The sequence below is a fragment of the Bos indicus genome, chromosome 26 (genome assembly GCF_029378745.1).
Source record: "Bos indicus isolate NIAB-ARS_2022 breed Sahiwal x Tharparkar chromosome 26, NIAB-ARS_B.indTharparkar_mat_pri_1.0, whole genome shotgun sequence".
NCBI classification, from domain to species: Eukaryota; Metazoa; Chordata; class Mammalia; order Artiodactyla; family Bovidae; genus Bos; species Bos indicus.
In genome coordinates, this window is record NC_091785.1 from 24974551 (window position 1) to 24997418 (window position 22868).

The window sequence follows — 22868 nt, forward strand, 5'->3', positions numbered from 1 at the left end:
TCTCTTAAGTTTCTGGCCACCTCATAGGGACATGGCCCCCGAAGGTGCTTGTCTAGGGCAGCCACATTTTGATCTGGCCTCCATTCATTTCCCAGAGCTCACAACTTAAGGACACAAGCTTTCCCATCAGACCCCTGCCCCAGCTCATTTACTCCTTGAACACCCTGTAATTCCTCACCCTTTTACCTCTCTGTTGCTGTAGCTTTGGACTCTTCCAAGGTTTGGGGTGTAACTATTCACCGTTCATCTCCAGGGCAAACTTAGTGCTTTAAGACTCTTCATTCAAAAGATTTGAGGAATCATTACAAACCCCAGTGAGGAAGAAAGAGACACACAACTTGATACTATCCCCTTTAAATGGGAGAAACTCCCAGTTATGAACCATATGGGGAGGCAGATTCTCACCTTGAAGAAGTGGTGCTGGGAATTGCTTTTCCTCTTCCAGCACTCTCCGAGCTGCTGAAATATCTCCCCTCATTATTGGGAGCCTATATGAAATCTGGTAAACTTTTATTGCAGGCATATTATAGCTTGACTTTAAAACATTCCCCCCACCCGCCCCTACACTTGGTAGCACTGAGGGATGGATTTCATATGAAATTTGCAACGGTCATTCAGGCCCTCTTTGACCAGGGATGGCAGTGGGGGATAAGTCTGGGAGCCCCCAGGGCCTCAGACAGCCTCCTCTGCCCCCAGGCCCATTCCCCTCGGTGTCTATTGCTGAGCCTTGCCCTCTCCAGGGGACTTAATGAAGGTCACAGAATTACCTGCACAGAAGGGATAGAGAAGGTCTTCAGGATGAGAGAGTGGTTCCCAGTCATTCCCCATTTGGGTAGCTGCATAGAAGGCTCTGGAGAGAGCTGAGACTGGCCAGGATGGCCCGGTTGAAATGGGAAGGTGTTGAAGAGGAAAGGGTCCACCCTCTGGACTTGGAGCCTCACAGAAATGAGCCCTCGATCCCCTTAAGTGACTCAGGGTTTGGAATCTAAGGCAAATGGGAAGTAGGGGAGGGGCAAGTGTGGGCTCTGATGTTAAATTCTTCTCGGTTGTCATCTTGGTGTCCACACTCATCAGCTGCATCTCCCTGGGCAAGTGACATCATTTCTCTGCCCTGAGACCTCTAATGTTTTAGTATAAGTAATATTCTATTGGAGAGGAGTGATGAAGACTAAACACAATCACATTTGCAAAACTCCCAGTGCTGGTCCTAGCTTAAAGTAAATGCCTTATTGATGTCGAGCCTCTCCTTGTATTTGATTCAAGCTGCTTCTACTGCAGTCATGGTTTCCCTCTGTCGTTAAGTTCTCAGTGGTCCAATCTTGTTGTTTTCTATGGAAATATGTCTATCAATTGAAGTGTTATGTCTCTTGCAAGGCCAACTCTAAGACTCCATATGTCCATAGTTCTCTACTAACTTTTCATAACTGTTCAACTTCTTTCTTTTCCTTTTGCCTTTTCTTGATCTTTTCTACGTTCTCTAGCTAGGACTACCCAAGCTCTCTCCCGAAGGGTTATCTGAAATAAAGGCCAAAGTTGAGGTTCAGGATAATGAAAGGATGATTCACATGTCTTAAATATCCCTTATATCCAACAAATTTGTGTGCATGATGGTAAAGCATTACCCAGTCCTGCCTAAAATGATTCAAACTGGCTCTCTAGATCAGAGGTCAGTAAACCACAGCCTATGGGAAAAATCCATCCCATCAACTTTTCTTATAAATAAAATTTTATTAGAACACGGTCACACTCATTTGTTTAGAAATTGACTATGGATGCTTTTGCATTATGGGTCTTCCAGGTGGCTCAGTGGTAAAAAAAAAATCTGCCTACCAAGGCAAGAAATGTGGGTTTGATCCCTGGGTTGGGAAGATCCCCTGGGGAAGGAAATGGTAACCCACTCCAGTATTCTTGCCTGGAGAATCCCATTAGAGGAGCCTGGTGGGCTACAGTCTATGGGGTCACAAAGAGTCAGACGTGACTGAGCAACTGAGCGTGCATGCCTTTGCATTACCACGACAGAGTTGAGCAGTTGCAACAGAAATTGTATGGCCTGCAAAGTGTAGAATACTATCTGACCCTCACAGAATTTTGCTGACCTCTGCTCTAGGTCATCTTCTGTTGATGTGTTCCATGGCTCCTGCCTCAGCTTCAAGGGGGCATTGAGGAATTAACTCTGCCATCCATTAGGTAAGCTCACCTGCTGAGCTACTCATTTATGAAGAAACGTTGCATATATATTGCATGACTCATATGTTGAGTAAGCATTTTAGGCAGTTTGGGCCTATCCTGACAAATGAATCTTAAGATTTATTTCAAGGATAAGGCCAATCCTGGATGTGCCTAGGAGGGTGAGAAAGATCTGAAAGGCAGTTAACTCAGCTGTCATCTGTCTCTGATGCTGATCACAAGCACTACTTGGGTCCAATACCTTAATAAATAACATCTTATGTTTATTAAACATGTAACTGTTTCAATAAAGGTCCATATAGTCAAAGCTATGGTTTTTCCAGTAGTCATGTACAGATGTGAGAGTTGAACCATAAAGAAGGCTGAGTACCAAAGAACTGATGCTTTCAAATTTTGGTGCTGGAGAAGACTCTTGAGAGTCCCTTGGACTGCACAGAGATCAAACCAGTCAATCCTAAAGGAAATCAATCCTGGATACTCATTGAAAGGACTAAAGCTGAAGTTAAAGCTCTAATACTTTGGCCACCTGATGCGAAGAGCCAACTCATTGGAAAAGACCCTGATGGTGGGAAAGATAGAAGGCAAAAGGAGAAGGGAGCAGCAGAGGATGAGATAGTTAGATAACATCACTGACTCAATGGACATGAATTTGAGCAAACTCTGGGAGATAGTGAAGGACAGAGGAGCCTAGCATGCTGCAGTCTGTGGGTTGCAAAGAGCCGGATGTGACTAAGTGACTGAAAAACAACAACAATCATTGTTTCATAGGACTCTAATATATGTATATATGTTTTTTTCCACTTGATTCTACTACCATTTTTGAGAGGTATACTCTGTTTTGTATATGTTAAAGGCAAGACCTGAAAGTGTTTCAGGACTCTTTTTACGCACCATGATTTATCTGTATTTTCACAATTACAGCCTTATTTTCAACCTCTCATTAAGCCTCATTCTGCTTTGCGTGTAGATCTGGACAGACAGCCTTTGAGGAAATGACAAGATCTTTGGCTTTATTCTGGCATTCATCTTGCCCAGATCTACGCTTGACTCAAACTCATTAAGTTTTAGGCCAGACTCTCTGCTACTTTCTTTCCCCTGTCTGCCATCCCTGTGAGAATTTGCCTTCTCGTGCTCAACTTCTTGCCATTCACTCAACATTGGACAACTCGCCTTCTAGGTAATATACTCTCCAGACAGTAATGAAAGTCTCCAGGTAATTTGTAAATGTTCATCTTCTTTTATAATAGATAGTTGGGAGGTTAAGGATATTTTGAAGAGAAGCAATGTGGTCTTTAAAGTCCCATGGAACTCAGCTCCTGACTTTCCATTTTGAAAGATACTTCAGGGTCTTTGGACAAAGGTAGGCATGCCATTTTTGCTTCGTTCACCATCTAGCTAAAGCCATAGCCTCACTCCCAGGCCCTTGACTAATTCTTCTTTTGATAGTCGCATGTAATGTTCTGCCACACGCAAGTGCCCAGGTGTGGAGCAACACATGATTATATTGCTTCCTTTAATAAAACCAGCTGTACCCTAGTGATGGGGCTATAGCTGTCTCATAGAGTGCCAATAAACAGTTACTCAGCATAACAGATTGAGGTAGGTGTGGGGAGAAGACAGGAAAACCAATCAGCAGATCCAGTAACCAGAATCTTCCTTGAGTTATAAAGAAGTGAAAGGGTCTTTAGTGATCACATACCTAAGTTCTCCATTTTAATAGTGAGAGAGCTGAGGCTCTGAGAGCAGAAGTAACTTGTCCAAGGTCTTTCTGGGAGTTAGTGGAATAACAGATATTAGAATTTAAGGCTTCCAATTTATCTTATGCAGGTAGTTTTCTAAGGGTTCAGAGACAGTGTCTCAAGAGACCCTTCAGGAGGGAAGGGGATGATGGGACCAATTTTATCTGTTTGATTTATTTTAATGGGAGTATTTTGCTCCCTAAAATGATTTGAAAGTCACAGTAGCAAAACATGCTGACTCTTGCTTGGAGGAGATTGAAAATCCTTAAAAGAAAACTGAAAAGTCATTATACAATTTGCTTCCATTGACTGTCTATTGTGTTCCATGTACTTGATGCTCAGTGGTTCACTTAATCTTAATAATATTCCTAGGAGGTAAAAGCTATGACCTATTTTAAGTGGGGAGACTGAATGTCATGCAGTTTAAGAAACTTGTCCAAGATTCATATTTGAAAGTAAGTGGAGTAACTGGAATTCAAACTGAGGTCCTTCTGATTTTTTAAAAAAATTTTATCTGAATATAATTGATTTCAGTTCAGTTCAGTCGCTCGGTTGTGTCTGACTCTTTGCGACCCCATGAATCTCAGCACGCCAGGCCTCCCTGTCCATCACCAACTCCCGGAGTTCACTGAGACTCACGTCCATCAAGTCAGTGATGCCATCCAGCCATCTCATCCTCTGTCGTCCCCTTCTCCTCCTGCCCCAATCCCTCCCAGCATCAGTCTTTTCCAGTGAGTCAACTCTTTGCACGAGGTGGCCAAAGTACTGGAGTTTCAGCTTTAGCATCATTCCTTCCAAAGAAATCCCAGGGCCAATCTCCTTCAGAATGGACTGGTTGGATCTCCTTGCAGTCCAAGGGACTCTCAAGAGTCTTCTCCAGCACCACAGTTCAAAAGCATCCATTCTTCGGTGCTCAGCCTTCTTCACAGTCCAACTCTCACATCCATTCATGACCACTGGAAAAACCATAGCCTTGACTAGATGGACCTTTGTTGGCAAAGTAATGTCTCTGCTTTTCAATATGCTATCTAGGTGGGCATAACTTTTCTTCCAAGGAGTAAGCGTCTCTTAATTTCATGGCTGCAGTCACCATCTGCAGTGATTTTGGAGCCCAAAACAATAAAGTCTGACACTGTTTCCACTGTTTCCCCATCTATTTCCCATGAAGTGGTGGAACCAGATGCCATGATCTTCATTTTCTGAATGTTGAGCTTTAAGCCAACTTTTTCACTCTCCACTTTCACTTTCATCAAGAGGCTTTCGAGTTCCTCTTCACTTTCTGCCATAAAGGTGGTGTCATCTGCATATCTGAGGTTATTGGTATTTCTCCCAGCAATCTTGATTCTAGCTTGTGCTTCTTCCAGTCCAGCGTTTCTCATGATGTACTCTGCATATAAGTTAAAAAAGCAGGGTGACAATATACAGCCTTGATGTACTCCTTTTCCTATTTGGAACCAGTCTGTTGTTCCATGTCCAGTTCTAACCGTTGCTTACTGACCTTCATACAGATTTCTCAAAAGCAGGTCAGGTGGTCTGGTATTCCCATCTCTTTCAAAATTTTCCAGAGTTTATTGTGATCCACACAGTCAAAGGCTTTGGCATAGTCAATAAAGCAGAAATGGATGTTTTTCTGGAACTCTCTTGCTTTTTTGATGATCCAGCAGATGTTGGCAATTTGACCTCTGGTTCCTCTGCCTTTTCTAAAACCAGCTTGAACATCAGGAAGTTCACGGTTCACATATTCTGAGGTCTGGCTTGGAGAATTTTGAGCATTACTTTACTAGCATGTGAGATGAGTGCAATTGTGCAGTAGTTTGAGCATTCTTTGGCATTGCCTTTCTTTGGGATTGGAATGAAAACTGACCTTTTCCAGTCCTGTGGCCACTGCTGAGTTTTCCAAATTTGCTAGCATATTGAGTGCAGCACTTTCACAGCGTCATCTTTCAGGATTTGAAATAGCTCAACTGGGATTCCATCACCTCCACTAGCTTTGTTCATAGTGATGCTTTCTAAGGCCCACTTGACTTCACATTCCAGGATGTCTGGCTCTAGGTGAGTGATCACACCATCGTGATTATCTTGTTCATGAAGATCTTTTTTGTACAGTTCTTCTGTGTATTCTTGCCACCTCTTCTTAATATCTTCTGCTTCTGTTAGGTCCATGCCATTTCTGTCCTTTATTGAGCCCATCTTTGCATGAAATATTCCCTTGGTATCTCTAATTTTCTTGTAGAGATCTCTAGTCTTTCCCATTCTATTGTTTTCCTCTATATAATTGATTTACAATGTTGTATTAGTTTCCACTGTACAGCAAAGTAAATCAGTTATACATATACATACATCCACTCTCTTTTTAGATCCTTTTCCTTTATAGGTCATTACACAGAGCATTGAGAAGAATTCCTGTGCTAAACAGTAGGTCCTTATTAGTTATCTAGTATATTTTATTCTTATTTTAAAATGCATTCTTTCTTTTTAGATTAAATTAGAGTATCAAATACCTTCAAGTTTATTGAGAATATACCCTAAGGGACCACAGACTCAGCAGTGGCCACAGGACTGGAAAAGGTCGGTTTTCATTTCAATCCCAAAGAAAGTCAATGCCGAAGAATGCTCAAACTACCACATAATTGCACTCATTCACATGCTAGTAAGGTAATGCTCAAAATTCTCCAAGCCAGTTCAACAATGTGTGAACCATGAACCAGATGTTCAAGCTGGTTTTAGAAAAGGCAGAGGAACCAGAGATCAATTTGCCAACATCTGCTGGATCATCAAAAAAGCAAGAGAATTCCAGAAAAGCATCTATTTCTGCTTTATTGACTATGCCAAAGCCTTTGACTGTGTGGATCAAAATAAACTCTGGAAAATTTTGGAAGAGATGGGAATACCAGACCACCTGACCTGCCTCTTGAGAAATCTGTATGCAGGTCAGGAAGCAACAGTTAGAACTGGACATGGAACAACAGACTGGTTCCAAATAGGAAAAGGAGTACGTCAAGGCTATATATTGTCACCCTGTTTGTTTAATTATATGCAGAGTACATCATGAGAAACGCTGGACTGGAAGAAGCACAAGCTAGAATCAAGATTGCTGGGAGAAATATCAATAACCTCAGATATGCAGATGACACCACCCTTATGGCAGAAAGTGAAGAGGAACTCAGAAGCCTCTTGATGAAAGTGAAAGTGGAGAGTGAAAAAGTTGGCTTAAAGCTCAACATTCAGAAAACGAAGATCATGGCATCTGGTTCCATCATTTCATGGGAAATAGATGGGGAAACAGTGTCAGACTTATTGTTTTGGGCTCCAAAATCACTGCAGATGGTGACTGCAGCCATGAAATTAAAAGACACTTACTTCTTGGAAGAAAATTTATGACCATCATAGATAGCATATTGAAAATCAGAGACATTACTTTACCAACAAAGGTCCGTCTAGTCAAGGCTATGGTTTTTCCAGTGGTCAAGTGTGGATGTGAGAGTTGGACTGTGAAGAAAGCTGAGCACCGAAGAATGGATGCTTTTGAACTGTGGTGTTGGAGAAGACTCTTGAGAGTCCTTTGGACTGCAAAGAGATCCAACCAGTCCATTCTGAAGGAGATCAGCCCTGGGATTTCTTTGGAAGGAATGATGCTGAAGCTGAAACTCCAATACTTTGGCCACCTCATGCGAAGAGTTGACTCATTGGAAAAGACTCTGATGCTGGGAGGAATTGGGGGCAGGAGGAGAAGGGGATGACAGAGGATGAGATGGCTGGATGGCATAACTGATACGATGGGTATGAGTCTGAGTGAACTCCGGGAGTTGGTGATGGACAGGGAGGCCTGGCATGCTGCAGTTCATGGGGTGGCAAAGAGTTGGACACGACTGAGTGACTGAACTGAACTGAACTAATGCTGGGAAAGATTGAAGGTGGGAGGAGAAGGGAACGACAGAGGATGATGGTTGGGTGGCATCACTGACTCAATGGACATGAGTTTGAGTAAATTCCAGGAGTTAGTGATGGACAGGGAGGCCTGGCTTGCTGCAGTCCATGGGGTCGCAAAGAGTCGGACACAACTGAGCTACTGAATTGAATTGAACTGAACTCTAAGGGAATAATTGGTGTAAAGAGTCAAGTATCAGAGGGTATTGCTTTCTTTGAAACATGAGGTGCTACCTTAGACCAGGCCTAGATGATGTCCGTGGGACAAACTGGACATGCAGGGGTCACGTTCACTGAGTGGGCGCAGGGGAGACATGTGTAATGAGATGGGTCTAGAAGGAAGGGGCAGGGCAGGAGCCAAAGGCAGAAACTAATCACTAACTTTTATTGAATATGTAGTGTGTACTGGTGGCTTAGATGGTGCCTGCAATGTGGGAGACCCAGGTTCAATCCCTGGGTCAAAAGATCCCCTGGAGAAGGGAATGGCAACCCATTTCAGTATTCTTGTCTGGAGAATTCCATGGACAGAGAAGCCTGGTGAGCTACAGTCTATGCGGGTCTCAAATAGCTGGACATGACTGAGCGATTGACACTTTCACTTTTTCACCAAGAACTCACTTATGCATTAGCTCTTCTAATCCCAAGACACCCTTGTGGTATAGGCATTATTATTACTATCTCCCTTTTATTGATAAGGATCTTGTGGTATAGAGAAGTTAAATAGCTTGCTTTAGTTATCTAGTTAAATAGCTGAAAAGTGCCAGAGTTAGGATCTAAACACAGGTAGTATCACCCCAGAGCCTGCATTCTCCATTTTTTTTTTTTTTTTTTTGGTAGAGTTTACAAAAGCAGGACTGTGAAATAATAAATATATGGAAAATATCCATGACTCTAAAGCTCTATTTGAGGCTTTCTCATCATACAGGATGATATAACACTTTATACTGCACATCTCTTTACTCTCTGCAGAGTATATTAACTTTATTGGATGGGCTGGAGGTGGATAGGGTCTGTGGATTGGCTGGCCAGAGCCTTTGGAGGGTGCTATATGAGAGGGAACATCTTGACTATGGAAACCAACCCTGCAGAGTGTTAGCCCTGCTCCATAAAGCTTCAGGCAGGGGTCCCACCCCATATCTTTAAGCCTTATTTTCTGCTTCTCTCCCTCTGTGGTTTAGCATTGAATGTTGGGACCACAGAATTTTCTTCCAGAATAAAGGGGCCCCAACGTACTCACAGCCAAACCAGACCTAAGTGAGGGTTTTGTTTCTAGAGAAAGTTTTCTAAAGTCATAGTCTGATAATTTGGGGTACCAGCCTAGTCTCACTTGGTCAATCTGGGGAAGTGAGTATGGACCTCCATTATGGATCTGGGGTCTGTGTTGTTACAGGCCTGGCTTCAGTCCTTCCTTGTTCATTTGGTCAATCATTTATTTTTTTTTTTAAAGGGTTGGAGTGTTCCTTCTGAGCCTGGTCCTGTGTGAACGTATGCAGGAGATGGGGCAGGGGAAAGATCCGTCTCTGGCTTCAAGAAGCTTCCAAGTCCATTGAGAAGAGAAGGCTCCCACTAGAAACAGTTGATCTACATCTGGAGCTTTGGAAAAGGAGAGGGTGAGAGGAGAGGGCACGGTGAGCTACTGTATAGCACAGGGAACTCTGCTCAGTGTTAGGTAACAACCTAAATGGGAAAAGAATTTGAAGAAGAGATACATGTACATGGATAACTGATTTACTTTGCTATATGCCTGAAACTAATGCGACACCATTAATCAACTATACTCCAATATAAAATAAAAAGTTAAAAAAAAAAAAAGTGAGGGGCGAGCTGCCCAAGAGTGACAGGACCCTAGCTGCCTATGCAAACTCCATCCATCCTGTGTCACTCAGCCCAAAGCCTCTCTTCTCTCTGAAACCTTCTGTGCTTTTGTGGTTATGTATATCTCTCCCCTCTGTGGGCTCAGCAGCATTTTTTTTGTTCTCTTATAAGACTTAGCATTGTTCTTTTTTTGACTTTTTTTTTGGCATTCCTCATCTGGCCTGTGGCAGAGCCCACTCTTATTCCCATCTTCTCTACTCCCTAACAGTACTTTAAAAAATTCATTGTGGAGCTGAAGCCCCAGAGAACTTGTTAAAATGCAGATCTGAATCCAGTTACTCTTGTGTGGATCCCAAGATTCTGCATTTCTAACAAGCTCCCAGTTTGTCAGATGCTGAACCCAATGGTCGTGGACCCTCGTTTGAGTAGCAAGGTTCTACAGTGTTAGACACAGACAGTACCTATTAAGTGAACTTGGTGATGTATTGAAGTGGTTAATGGGGGCATGTTATAATGGGGGCTTCCTTTCTCTAGGTCTCTCTTTACCTATAATCCAGAAAAGGAACTTTTTAGGCTTGACAGATGCTAAGGCTTCTGTACCCCCATTTTCCTCTCCTGTATCCTTAGCTGATATTGAAGTTAAAGATGGTATTCTTTCCCACTGAACTTGGAAATGTCCTCTTGAGAAGGATTTTCTCAATATAGTGCCCCAAAGATTCACTTTTGGTCCGACAGAGTTGGCTTGAGGATGAATCCTACCTGCTACTCTGGCCAAGATGTGCCTTAAAGGCGTCTTCTAATGGAATGATTTGGAATGTGTGGGGAAGCTGGGTGCTACACAGAGATGCTCCAGAATACAGTGTCCACTCTGGGAGATGAAGACTTTGCTACCTTCAGAGCCTCTCATGCTAGAGAAGCCCCACAGTCTGGGTTTGGGAAGTGAGAAGAGGGGCAGGAAGATGGAGAAGAGGTGATGGATGGGAATGATGAAGTCAATGGTTCTCCCTTCTTACACTGTTGGTGGGAATGTAAATTGGTGCAATCTCCATGGAAAACAGTATAGATTTTCCTTTAAAAACTAAGAATAGAATTACCACATGATCCAGCAATTCCACTGCTGGGCATATACCTGGACAAAATTCTAATTTAAAAAGATAAATGCACCCCAGTGTTCATAGCAGCTCTATTTACAATAACCAAGACATGGAAGCAACCATCAACAGATGAATGAATAAGGAAGATGTGGTATATATACAATAGAATATTATTCAGCCACAAAAAAGAAAGAAATAATGTCATTTGCAGCAACTTGTATGATGGAGAAATTATTATACTAAGTAAAGTAAGCTAGACAGAGAAAGACAAATATATGATTCCATATCTAAGTGGGATTGAAAAAAAAATGATACAAATGAACTTATTTGCAAAGCAGAAGTAGGCTCACTGACAAAAAACAAACTTACTGTTAACAAAGGGGATGAGGAAGGGGAGAGAGATAAATTAGGAGTCTGAAATTAACATAGGCACAAGTTTGGAATTAACATAGACACATTACTATATATAAAACAGATAGCAAGGACCTACTGTATAGCCCAGGGAACTATATTCAATATCTTATAATAAGCTATAATGGGAAAGAATCTGAGAAAGAATATACATATCTATATCTGAACTGCTTTGCTGTATACCAGAAACTAACACAACACTGTAAATTAACTATACTTCAATTTTAAAAAACGATTATAAAAAAAAGTCTGGTTCTCAGCCGAGATTGCATATTAGTAATAGAATCATGAGAAAGCTGTAACACGTAGTGATGCCTGGAGCCACTCCTAGATACTACATTTAATTGGTCTGGGATAAGACCTGGGCATCAACATTGAAAAATCTCCCAGGTGAATCTAATGTGCAATCAGGGCTGAGAACCACTGATTAAGCCCATATGTTCGTGCTCAGCAAGTGGCAAGGGATCAAGGAGCTGGGCTCACTTTCAATCCTGAGCTCCAGGAGAAGCAGAGTCCTGACCTCCCTCCCCTAACTCACCACTCCAGGGCTGGGACCAGTAAGCTCTTGGAAGCAGCTCCAGTTCAGAGAGCCTTGTGGTTAGAACTGACCCTGTCTCCAGAGGCCGCACCAAAGGTCAAGGGTTTGAGGAAAGATAGTGCCTTCCAGCCACCTTTTTTTGCTTAAAATGGATCCATCCTCAACAAAATGAGGTAAGGGAACGCCTTCTCAGGTGCCATATTTTCATGAGGGCATGTTGCTGTTATTACTGCTATTGGCTCTAGGTTGGCTTTTCTCCATGTTTGAGTTTTCTGCGGGGACCTCTTCTCCTTCCTGGTTGAGGGCTGGGGGGTAGAAGGCCGCCCTAGTCATCCTTGTCCTCCCTTGAACCCCACCCTTGAGTGTTGCCCTTCTCTTCTCACTTTCCTCCAGACACACACACCCTGTCTCCTCCATCTCCCAATCCTGTCGGCTCAACTGTTTGTTCCGATGAGAGACTGAATCACTGTTAACCTACCAAGATGTAGACGACTGATCCCTGCTCTCTTGGATTTGAAGAGTCTGCTCACTGTCCTAAAATGCTTTTAATTTGTGGGATTGCAGATCATGAATGAGGAGAACAGGAAGCATTTTCACAACTAGCATTAGGGGAGATTGGGGGGCTTTTGGGGGTGGGGTGTGGATGGCATTCCTATACTCTTCTGTGTAGATGTTTCCTTCAAAGGTGAGAACGGGGCATTGCTTGAGAACAAGCCAGATACCTGAGGAGGAGCAGTTTGTGCCTCTTCCCTCTTTGAAAAAAAATGACAAAAAGGGGTCTGCTTTAGGCAGCTTCAGCATATTTCTAATTTTAGTGCCCATTTGTAACCAAGACTTTGGCCTTCCAAGAAGACTTGATTACTACATTCATAATTCATTGGCAGCCCGTCTAGTCCTGATTCAATGATTTCTCCAGTCAGGGACAGAATCTTGATCCTTTAAAAACTGATTTTTCACTTTAGAAGAGCAAAAGCAATTAGTTTTATTTTTAGCTCAGTTAAGCAAGAGCTCTAATGAAGCTGAAAGGAGGTTTTTTCTTTTCTCTCTTCCCCCTGAGGTGCTTTGTAGGATTCAACCTAGATGTTGGCCTGCTGCTGCTGCTGGGTCTGGGTGAGATGCTTGTGGCTGGTGGAGGAAACCTGGAGTGCGGAGTTTGTGAGGGTGGAGGGTGGTTTTCAGAACTTTGTACTTGGCCATGTGTTTCCCGAGGCCGAGACTCCTACCTCGACTCTCGTCATGAAGAAGGGGGTGGAAGTGTGTGCAGGGCGAGCTTGGCAGCCTTAGTCCCTAAACTCTATGTTGTATCTGGAGTTCTTGGCATGAAAAGCGGAGAATAATAGTACTTGGCATTCAGGTCCTTTGTTCCAACAGTACTGGCTCAACTTGCCATTCCCAGGCTTGCCTCCCACCAGCTCCCCTGCACAGGCCCCCAGTCTGGCCAGAACGGTTTACACATGGGCCCCAAGCAGGACCACACACGTCTCCCACCTTTCCTTCACCATACACCCTGCCCCCTCCACCTTTCCCAACATTCTGAACTCCCTTTCCTCTGAATTCCTGGGAGTCTACTTGTAACTGTAAGTGTGAATTCCTAGATAGTGTTGGGCATGTGCAGTCATTATAAGCCACAAGTGAATCTGCTCAGGCTTATTAACCCATTCAGATGGCTCCAGGGTCTGGAGGGGAGAGGGGTGGTTGGCTTAAAAGAGAAAAGCTGACTGCAGTGTGAACTGTGCTGACCTGCAGAGCACAGGCCCAGTCTAAAGGCTGGAGCCATTCTTCAGCTACAAAAGATGGCTTTCATGCTGAGCTTCTGGTCTGGTGTTGTCAGATTTCCTATTTTTCAAGAGCAGCTGGAAATCCAGAGTTTAAAATGTAAAATCTCTTAATTTTTCAATGTTGGAAATTTGAGTTTCTTTAGTACCTGTGTGGACCAAATCCCCATGTCTGGGATCACCATTTTGATTCCTCAGCTTTAGGTTTTAAGAGCAGAACCTATAGACCCCAGCTGAGAGCCACCATTTTAAAACATCTTTGAGCCCCCTCTGCCTCACAGTCTTATAGATCAGGCAGAAGAGCCGGCCCTACATGCAACAGGCTGAGTGGTCCAGGGGGTTCCCAGTTACCACAGGGACCTTCACAGGTCCTTCGGGCAAAGCCAGCATTAACTTGTGGCCTCCAGCACAGAATTCTTTCCATCAGTTTCACACAGAATGTGTGGTGTGGGGTCAATTTTTGTAGCATCTTTACTGTTGAATCTTAATGGTAAATGAGGAAAACGCTCTTCCCTTGGAACGAATTAGATGAGAGAAAAGAATATAAGACTTCATTCCTGTTGAATTCTATGTCATTTTTTGCAGGAAAGATGCTACTAAAATTGAGCATTGAAAAGTGCCATTGAGGCTGTGCTGTGTGCCGGGCACTGTGAAACTACAGGGCAGAGTGAGCCACTCCCAGACCTAGTCTCTGTCCTTGGCAGGCTTAGAGTCGCAGGCTCTGGTCCACAGAGCTCCTAGAGCAGAGACTTGGCCGCAGTCAGCTGTACGTGTCTCCCAACCCTCAGCCCTCTGCCCAGCACATCAGAGGGACTTAGCAAATTAAAGACATGGCAACCCAAGTGAGGGACAGAAGAGAGAGGCAAAATAAGGCTTCCAACTAAAATACAAGACTGCTTCATCTTGATCTGAGGATGTTCCTTCTCGTAGGAATCAGATTTTGGCATCCTTTTCTCTTGGCGAACAACTGCTTGTTGTGACAGACTAGTGTCTTGAATTGATAACTGAATGATATACAATTATTCCAAGTGACATTCCCTGGAAAACCTGAGATGTGGCTGGGGGAGGGAGGGCAGGTGCTCTAAGGGTTAAAGGCTATGGTTCATGCACTTCTTCCAGGTCTTTCTCTCCTTTCCCCATCTTCTTACTCTATCCTGACTGCAGCCCCTAAGATATTCCCAAGGAAAAACGGAGCATTGCTACAGGTTCCCTATGTCCAGCGCCTGAAAAATTGCCTGCCATTCTCAGGGAGAAGGTGTACAAATTGGACCCCTGTGGAGGCCAGCTCAGGGTATTAGATGAGCCTCCGACAGAGGATGTGAATCTTGGCCCCGGATCTCTGTGAAGGATGGTGGGGCTGACAAGCCAACATCAAACACGCCTCTGTTCTGGGGGAGCCATCACTCACCCCCTGCGCTCTGGCGGCACATGCTAATGAGGGCCAGCTCGTATACCATCCCTGCCAGAGGCTGGGGGTGGGAGGGGTGCAGCCTCCTAGCAGATTGGAAAGGGAGCCCTTGGGGTTGGGAAGGAGACGGCAGTTAGCTCTACCCCCTCTCCTTTCTGGTAGTCCCCATCTGTAGCAGCCCTTCTGTTGTCTGCCCCTGCCTCAGTTTCCTAGTCACCCATCCTTCCTGAGGCATGGACTGCTTTCTCAAAGCCTGAAGAATTGCGTGTGTGAGTCATTCTCGGTGGCTTTTCTGTTTTCAGGAGGACCCCAGGCATAGGACAGATTCTTAACCTCAGGACCAAGTGACTGACTAGCCACTTCAGGCACCTGCTAGGAGAGGGTCTTGAGAGAGCCCTTGTGAAAACAGGTTCCCTTTTTATCAAGGTGGTCCTGCCAGCTCAGGGGGCACTGAGGACGGATGATGACAATGAGGATGACACAGTGGCTTCTCTGGTGGCTCAGACAGTAAAGAATCTGCCTGCAACGCAGGAAACCCAGGTTTGATCCCTGGGTTGGGAAGATCCCCTGGAGAAGGGAATGGCAACCCACTCCAGTATTCTTGTCTGGAGAATTCCAATGACAGAGGAACCTGGTGAGCTACAGTCCATGGGGTTGCAAAGAGTCAGACACGACTAAGTGACTAACACACACAAGTGCTTGCCGTGTGACAGAACTATTAAGAGCTTTGCACGTGTAAGCTCACTTAATTCCTCCCATGAGCTCTGTGGTAGGCACTATTGTTATTCAGAAAGTGAAGAAACTGGGGCTCAGAGAAGTTAAAAAGAACTCACCTTTGTAGCTAAGAAACATTCTTGGGACATGACCCAGAAATCCTGCCTTTCTGTAATAACGAATGTGGGGGCTTAGTCTGCTCTCATGCTACTTCCTGTGTGAAGCAACTGCCAGTCCCTGCCAGTTCCCCAGCGGTGCAGAATTGAAGGGAAATGACCTAAGGCTTGACTTTGAATTCCCATCTTGGACACTTAGAAGCGGCGTGATCTCAGGCAAATTTTATAACTTTTCTGAGATTGCGTCCCTCTGAGGTTGATGGGAACAACGTCATTTGGATAGCTGTGTGGGTTAAGTGTGTGGAGCCCATTTAACTGGCTTAGCCGTGCTACTTGAGCCCCCAGTACAGGTCTGCCCGTCCTTGGCACATGGTGCTACCCCTTCTCTTACAGGCAGCCTACCTCCTCCATCTTGCTATTTTATGCATATGCGTGTCTTCCCCATAAGGCTGAGTATCTGGGGGCAAATTCCATGTGTTATTCATCTTTGAAAATACTTCCCTTGGAACTTGACTTAGTTGACTAGAATTGGAATAATAATAGCAACCAACTTTTATGAAGTGCACACCTCATGTTATGCTTCATTCTAAGTCCTTCCAACCGCCTTGCTGTGTGGTCCTGTTGTGATGCTCATCTCTGTATCAATAATTGGAGGAATTATGACCCAGATAACTCAGATCTCTGACTTGGGATCCCACCATCAGCAGGTGGTGGAAGCTGGAAGTGGACCCAGGTGGTCTGAATCACAAGCCCTTAATCACTCGCCTGTGAGACCTTATCCTTTCCTCCAATCCCCATTCCTTTTAAATAAAAAGTTTCAAATGAGTGGAAACTCGAGGCTCCCAGAGGGTGAGCTGCTCAAGCTACGTCACAGGGCTAATTCGGTAGCCGGGCTGGGGCTGGAGTGAGCTCTCCCCACTGCCAGCCCAGTGTTCGTCCTCAGAGGTATGCCCTGTCATATGGTGCTGTGATTAATTGGGAGAGAAGCTGTAGGTGGTTGACATTTTCCCAGCCTCATCTGCGTTTGCTGCCCACACGCCAGGCCTTGAATGTCAAAGCCCCCCACGCTGCTTTGCCCGGTGGGGGGAGGAGGGAAGCCCACTCACTATTATTAAGCAATTAAAAATAAGGGCTGAGCAGATGTGGGGCGGCCGCCTCTCCTGACGTGTCGGGCAACAATTTAGCTGGCTCCTCTCACTCACGCTGAGAGACATTTAAGCAGCTGCTCTGAGCATTCAGGGGAGGCGGCTCTGAGCACTGCTGACTCAGTACCTTTCCAGCACAGCCTCCCCAGCAGCCTGCCGCTGGGGTGGGGTGGACCCTGGGAGAAGCCGGGGCTCAGGACTGTGGTCAGTAGTCTCCAAAACACCGTGGTTATATCATTATATCCATAAAGAGAGACAGGGTCTGAAAACTTTCTCTGGGTCCTTGGGTCTGTTCCCAAGGCTGATGCATTCCTTACTCCACTCCCCTACAGCAGTCTGGAACCTCAACAGTCAAGTTCATGTCAGGTTGGGCCCAAATCATTTCCTATTTTTCATTTCCACCTGTAAGGATGAGCCCAGGACCTAATCTGTTAGAAGAGGAAATGGGGACTGAGGTGGGTCAATCAATACCATGGTCTGATTGTTTAAAAATTTTTATGTTGCAATCCTCACCCCAAGGTGATGGTATTAGAGGGTGGGGCCTCTAGGAGGTGATTAGGTCATTAGGGCAGAGCCCCGATGAATGGGATTTGTGGCCTGATAGGAGAAGGCAATGGCACCCCACTCCAGTACTATTGCCTGGAAAATCCCATGAACGGAGGAGCCTGGTAGGCTGCAGTCCATGGGGTCTCGAAGAGCCGGACACGACTGAGTGACTTCCCTTTCACTTTTCACTTTCATGCATTGGAGAAGGAAATGGCAACCTGCTCCAGTGTTCTTGCCTGGAGAATCCCAGGGACGGGGGAGCCTGGTGGGCTGCTGTCTATGGGGTCGCACAGAGTCAGACACGACTGAAGCGACTTAGCAGCAGCAGCAGGAGAGGCCTGAGACATCTCCCCTACCCGCTCTGCCAAGTGAAGTTACATGGGGAAGATGGCTGTTTATGTATCAGGAAGGAGGCCCTCGGCAGATATAGAACCTGACCATGTCAGCACCCTGACACCAGACTTCCAGCCTCCAAAACTGTGAGAGACATTTCTGTTGTTTAGAAGACACCCAGTCTGTGTTAGTCCAAGGGCTTCCCTAGTGGTTCAGACAGTAAAGAATCTGCCTGCAGTGCAGGAAACTGGAGTTTGATCCCTGGGTCAGGATGATCCCTTGGACAAGTGAATGTCAACCCACTCCAGTATTCTTGCCTGGTGAATCCCGTGGACGGAGGTCCCTGGGTTGCAAAGAGTTGAGCCTGACTGAGCAGCTAACTCTTTCAGTCCATGTTAGTTTGGTTATAGCAGGTGGTGGTTATAACCCATTTGTCTGAATAGGTTGACAGTTGGGGAAAAAGGCTTCCTTTGTGTGAGACCTAATGCTCTTGATAGAATCTGGCCTTGGTACTCAGAAATGAGAGCAGAGGACGGTCTCCACAATTCTTTGCTTTTAGATACTTCCGTATCTGATGAATTGCCTTTTTCCATTCCTTTAAAATGTCTGTCATCGATCCTGACCTTTGCTTTCTGCATGTCTATGGCTGGATACACATCTCGTGGATGGAGAAGAAGCTAGGTCTCCAGGTGAGTCATGGGAGGGGGTTCAGGCCCTTCCAAGAAGGTTCACTTACTCTATGTTGTAGAAGGAAGACTGTAAGTGAGTCGCTCCCCACTGCTCCACAGTGCGTGATGCTGGGGTTTCCAATACATATCTACTGAATGAATGAGACACTTATAGACGGGGTTTGTGGGAAGTCCTTTATTTTTTGCTACCTGCAATTGATAATGACAAGATTTCAACTTCACTAATACTACAGAAATATTGAGTATGGCTTGATGGTTTGACATTTATATAGTGTAAGTGGAAAAATCACTTGTTTTAGAGTCAACATATACACATGCACACACTCATACACACACAACTTGGAGCACACCACTGCCATCTAAAGTGATGGAAAAAAATGTTAAGCACAAGTTGGGTCAGAGTTGGAGTGAGGACATGGAAGGGGGAATAAATCCTCTGAAATGCTTACCCCTGCATGTCGGGCCCCAGCAAACAGAAGGGATAAGTGGGTGGTTAGGCAGATTAAGGGAGAGTAAGGCCTCCCAAGTGGGTTAAGCATTTGACCAATGAGACTAGTCCTGCAGGTTCCTGTGTCAGGACATAGTTAAGTCTATGGGAACAAAAATTTCAGCAAACTACGGGCTTCCCAGGTGGTAAAGAACTATGGGCTAGTGGTAAAGAACCTGTCTGCCAATGCAGGAGACATAAAAGACACAGGTTCCAGCCCTGGGTCAGGAAGATACCCTGGAGGAGGCACAGCAACCCATTCCAGTATCCTTGCCTGGAGATCCCATGGACAGGAGCCTGGGGGGCTACAGTCCACAGGGTTGCACAGAATCAGACATGACTGAAGTGACTTAGCACGCATGCGTCCAAGATGGAATATCTTGGAATTTCAGCAAGAGCCCGCCCTCCACTGGTCATTCACCTCTGAGCCCAGAAGCTATTGGCAGCCATCTAGGTCTCCTTTGGGTTGGGCTTGGGTGTTCCTACCTTTGTATCTCTAAAGGAGCTTGAAAGATGTATCTTTCCCTCTCTCTCTTTCCAGATAAATAGAGGTGAGGAGAATAAGGAACAGCCAACACATCTTTTTAAATCTTTTATATTGAATTTTAGGCTTACAGAAAAAGTTGCAAAATGGTACAGTGTGTCCATGGCGAAGGAAATGGCAGCCCACTCTAGTATTCTTGCCTGGGGAATCCCATGGATGTAGGAGCCTGGCAGGCTGCAGTTCATGGGGTTGTAAAGAGTCAGACGTGACTGAAGCGACTCAGTATGCACACACAGTGTCTCCACGTACCAGTTTCCGAACATCCCCTAACATTAATGACTTCATAACCTCGGTGCAATGATCGAGACTAAGACATCAACCTTAGCACAGAACCATCTCTGCTGATATCCTTCTTGGGTTCCGGGGTCCTATCCAGGCCTCCACATTGCATTTGGTTGTTTTCCTGTTCATTTTCTGTACTCCCTAACAATTCCTTAGTCGTTCCTTGCCTCTTAAGACCTTGACACTGACAGAGTGTTGTGCTGAGGGCACATCTTCACTTCTGTGCAAAAATACGACTTGTGCATTTTTGCCAAAAATGCATAGCCTCAGTCTGATCATGAGAAAACACCAGACAAACCCAAACTGAAAGACAGTCAACAAAACGCTGGCCAACCAATACTACTTGAAAAAACCTTGAGCCTCTGTTTTGTAGTCTATTGGTCCCCAAATAGGGACCAGTGCTTGCTCTGGTAGAAAAATAGGACACTGAACTGGAATTTTAAACACGACCTCATGAGGGAGAGGGCGTGCTTCCGTGCGGCTCTGGCGATAGTCCTGAGCGGTTGGAGCTGGGGATTCTGATGTCAGTTCCCTCGTGTCACTCAGAAGCCTCCCAGATGCCTTTCTAAGACGTGGCGCTACCTCCTCTGCCTCTCCCAAAGGCTGGACTAAAGACTCAGTGAGATTATGTAGAGGGGCTTATCAGTTCTCTTGGGATGATTCCCAAGAAGGGACTGTTATTTCTAAACTTCACTGGGGACACAGAGAAATGAGAAACTGGTAGCTCCAGGCAGGCTAGAACCTTGTCAACTGGTCAACTCCCAACTCTTCCCGTGTGTGTGTGTGTGTGTGTGTGTGTGTGTGTGTGTTAGTTGCTCAGTTGTGTCCAACTCTTTGTGACCCCATAGACTGTAGCTCACCAGGCTCCTCTGTCCATGGAATTCTCCAGGCAAGAAAACTGGAGTGCATTGCCATTCCCTTCTCCAGGGGATATTCCCGACCCAGGGGTGGAACCACTTTCCCTTATTTAGCTGTAATCTTCCTGGGGAACCACGACGGAGAGGAAATATACCAAATTTATACCCCTAACTTTTTCTAGAGGGAGGTGACCTTTACAAGAGGTCCGAAAAGGGGAGATCTTGTAGAACTTTATATATGATATATTCTCATATGATCACCTATTATGTACTGGCCAGTATTCTGGATGCTGGACTTATGTCAATGAACAGAGCAGGCTAAAATCTCTGCCCTGTGGACGTAACATGCTGGAGGCGCAAGGGGCAGACACTAAGAAAAATAAGTAAATACAGCTATGCTTTGATATCCACGAGGATTGATTCTAGGACCCTGGTAGATATCAAAATCAGTGGATGCTGAAATTCCTTGTATAAAATAGTGTAGCGTTTGCATATAACCTATGCACATCCTCGTGTACTTTAGACCATTTAAAATGTACATAGTTGCCAGGTTATGGCAAATTAAAGCTTTGCTCTTTGGAACTTTCTGGATGTTTTTCCCGCCAAATACTTTAGAGCAGTGGTTGGTTGAGTCAGCAGATGCAAAACCTGAAGATAGAGAGGGTTGATTGTAAATAAGTAAATGTTTGGAGGTGATGGAATGCTATCTGTGAATTAAAAATTAAGTCAAAATAATCCTGGATAAAATTTATGTTGGGAGGTAGACAGTCTCTGCTAATAGGCAGGGGTGGTTATAAAGTAACGAATAGCATATATTAGGGGAGGGAAAATGGGTGTTGCCAAATGTCTCAACTGCCTAAGTGTTCTCATTTAAAGTTTCAAATCGGACTCCTCCTTTCTGTAATTAGGCAGTGCATGGAGCTGTTGAAATTCATACCTTTGACCTGGGAAGATGCCTCCTTATCATTCTCTCCTGATCCCCGGCATCCGGGGGAGGAGATGGACGAACAGAAGATCACAGGAGTAATTCGCTCTTGGAATACTAATACCAAGATGATAACTGAGATATGAGTTGCACACATCATTTCATGAAGAAAACTTGTAAGTGTAAAATACACACAAGACTGTTAATTAATAGCCGGAACCGGTGTTTGTGAGAGTGCAGAGGCCGCAGTGCTGAAGTGTGGGGTGAGCAGGTGGTGGAAAGGCTTTGCATACTTTGGTTGTTGGCTTGTAGAAACCAGTGAGTATTGCTCTTGTGGTTGGAAAAAGAAAATCTAAGGAAACACTTAAACAAATGAAGAAAGCAAGGAGGATATTAGGGAATTTCTAAGTCTCCATAGTTTATGTATATATTTTCTTCAGATTATTTATTCATTCAGGCAAACATTGATTCTTGTCTTCGTGCGACAGATAGTGCTAAATATCAAGGGGTGAGGGCACATAAAGGTGAGTGAGATTCGATTTCTACCTTCCAGTAGCTTTGTTTTTTAATAAACTATTAAAAATTCAAAAATTGATTTATCTGGTTTACTTTTTCTTTTTAACTGAGCTGAAATGTACACAAGATAAAAATGAACCATTTTAAAGTGAAGGATTCAGCGGAATTTAGTACCTTTACAATGTTGTGTCTTTACCACCTGTTTGTCATTCTACAATAGTTTTATCACCTCCAAAAGGCAGTTAACCTCCATTTCCCTGTCCCCTCCAGTCCCTGACAACAAAGAATCTGCCTTCTGTTTCTTTGGATTGAACTATTCTGGATATTTCATATCAATGGAATCATACAAGATGTAATATTTTGTGTCTGGCTTCTTTGGCTCAGTATAATGTTCTCTGGGTTCATCCTGGTTGTAGCATAAATCAGTACTTCATTCCTCTATATGGCTCAATAATATTTCATTGTCTACATATGTCACAATTTTGTATGCATTCATCCAGTGAAGAACATCTGGGCTTCTACCTTTTAATGGCACTGTTATGAACATGGGTATACAGATATTTGTTTCAGTACTTGTTTTCAATTATTTTGGATCTGTATCAAATATCCATATCCAAATTTGAAGGGACTTACTTATTTACATTGTAGCTCTAATTAACTTTTTGAGTAACCACCAAACGGTTTTCCACAGCAGCTGAATGCTTTACATTCCCACCAGCAACATACAAGGGTTCCCGTTTTTCCATATCTTCACCAACATTTGTGATTTTGTGTGTATGTGTGTGTTTTTTTTTTTTTAATAACTACCCTAGTGGGTGTG

The 22868-nt window shown here is 44.4% G+C and overlaps 1 long non-coding RNA gene across 5 annotated transcripts in view; it reads left to right on the forward strand.

Moving 5' to 3' along the window:
- LOC139179975 (uncharacterized) overlaps nt 1-22868 on the forward strand; it is a 106819-nt gene that overhangs the window by 43074 nt on the left and 40877 nt on the right. For 4 of the 5 annotated variants that reach the window (XR_011564276.1, XR_011564277.1, XR_011564278.1 and 1 more), the window contains exon 2: nt 1-21708. This exon is cut by the window's left edge and continues 26217 nt beyond it. This is a non-coding gene — a long non-coding RNA (uncharacterized lncRNA). The remainder of the gene's footprint in view (nt 21709-22868) is intronic. The other variant, XR_011564275.1, reaches the window with a different exon arrangement.